Here is a 2,559-nt window from a genome sequence, read left to right on the forward strand (position 1 = left end):
CCTATTAACACCATATTTTTTATAGCAGAAATATAAAACATATTTACGGCCCCGTTTAAAAAACGTATTTGATTTGAATTGCTAGTTTTGGTTTACATTGCAGGGGGTTCAAAAAAAATCAGCTTTTGTTATATTAAGGCTAAGGGCTTTGCTTGCGGGCGTGGCAGATTATACTGACAGTTGGGTGCGTTGAAGCCGTTTGCCAGGAAGCTAGTGGCCCTCCTTCATCTCTTTGCCTGTTACTAGATCGGTCGAACGTTGGGTGGTGATAGCATTTCATGTGCTTTAGACCCTTAGAGATGTCCAGAACTATCCCTGTCTGTAGTCTTGTCACATGCTGAGTCAGACCAAATCCAGAAAACGACAAAGAGCTGTGTGCTTTAGAAGAATATATCAGCGGAAATGTATTTTAATTTCATGACACCCTCCCCACTGAAATATTCCTGAGTTGCTTTTTCACACATATCCCTCACAGTGGGAGGGCAGGAAGTCACAGTAATGTCTATAACAGATCCAAACAGCTTTAATACATGCATACATAAATAACAAACCAGTGCAACCAGTGGTCGCAGGATATAAATCTCATCATCCCTGACACTTGCTTGCTGTGAATTTCTGCTGCATTCACACCGGCTCATCCCAACTTTAAGTAGACATTTTACTAAGGGGCTGGCAGGATCAATCCCAGATAAAGTGGAGCACTCGGTGAAGAACTCCCCTCAAATTTCAGAACATTTTCTGGAGTTTTGTGCACATGAAAGGGCTGATACACACACACACACACACACACACACACACACTCACTTTGACATCGAACACAACAAAACACTGTTCCCACCGCCGGCTCTGATGCTTTACAGTGATGCTGTTTCGCCTCAGTTTTGCCTCTACATTGCCATATTTCATGCAGAACTTTTATGCCCTTCTTATGCATTGCCTGTTACATAAACACACCGAGAAGTAATGGTTGGGCAAAGTTGTTTCACCAATGAGCCAGCATCAGAGTAACAAAAGTGAAACAGGTGCAAAACAGTGTCAATGTGAAACGTCGGGGGGGCAGATGGAGAAGCGTGTGCTTGCATGTCTGAGTGTGTGCGCGAAGATCCTGACTACTTCCTCACACATTGCATTAGGCACCGCACTTCACTGTAGGGATTTCCCAAATAGGAGAGACTGTGTCACAGGGTAATATATTGGCCTTTAAATGAAATACGTGAGAAGAAATAACATCGGCTTCAACAGGCCTCTGTTAATCTAAAATTAAATTCAGTATTTTCTGTCACTGCTGTGTTTGTAAATGCCAGTTTCTCTTACATGTTTTCAAGAGCACATCAGTCTAAAATGCCGCACGAGCTGGGCAGGAATTTGGCACAATTTGGATGAAAATGAAACAGCACAGCCTGTGCTCCTGATCCCTCCATATGCTTCCATATAGATATCAAGCCATCGATTAGGGGAATGCTGTCATCTAGTTGGCAGCGATTAGGCTGCTGGCTTTGGCACCCAGTCAACAACTAATTCACATGCTAATGTCTTCCAGATCAGGTCTTGCCCCCAAACTGGTTCCCCTTATTGACTTGATTCCCTGATTGGACAGATGGCCACCTTTCAATATCACAGACGTCTGTTTGTGTTTAGGCTCAGGGTACGGGGGTTGTCAGGAAGGCGGGGGTGAGGGTTTCCAAGCTTATGAATAAACAACAACAATCATCTAGATAAACAACAACATTATCTGGCGTCTGAACCTTGACGACGATCCATTATGGCCATTACTGTCACATCATGTGCTATAGTCGGCTTTTAATTGCTCTTATTCGCTGTTGAGAATGGGGGGGGGGAACTCAGACACTGTATCAGTCGACGCTCCTAATTGATTTGTCCTCATGCTTGCCAAGACCGGAGTCAATACAGGCGTATGTGCTGCAACCTATCAAAGCGGATCGACGACTGAAGACACGAGCACCGAGGACAAAACAGCTGAGGCTTACAGAGAGAAAGAAAACAGCATTTCTATCGCTCCTCAACCCATCCCTCTCTCACCTCTTGCTCTGCTCTTTCTTTCCAAGCTCTCTCTCCTCTCATTTTTTTGTGCCTGGCAGCAGTCTTTCTCAGGAGACTTTCTCTGCAGTTGTGTGAGGAGAATGTCAGATCTTTGTGTTTGGGTGTGTGTGTGTGTGCATCTTTCTGCGTGTGTGTGTGTGTGTGACTGTACAAGAAACGTCCCCTGGATGTGCTCATTAGCAAAACACTAGTGCGTAGGGCTCTCCAGAAAAAGGCATTCTGGGTACTGCCACTGTCTATCGAAGCTTTTTGAGTTTGTTAGCACCGAATGAACAGATTCAGGCATGAATACTGCACATGCAAAAGCACAAACAAACAAACTCCAAAAACATATTTTTAATGACCTGACCAAAACTAAACAAGACGTTCACAATTCTGCATGCTTTCTGTTCTCATGTTAAGTGAATGGATTGTCTTAAGCTCTTTGTTCTGATTTGGAAAAAAAGAAAAAGAAATACAACTGTTGAAGAACCCTCCCCCCTAAAAAAACAAAAAATT

Source organism: Labrus mixtus, chromosome 11, assembly GCF_963584025.1.
Source record: "Labrus mixtus chromosome 11, fLabMix1.1, whole genome shotgun sequence".
Lineage (NCBI taxonomy): Eukaryota > Metazoa > Chordata > Actinopteri > Labriformes > Labridae > Labrus > Labrus mixtus.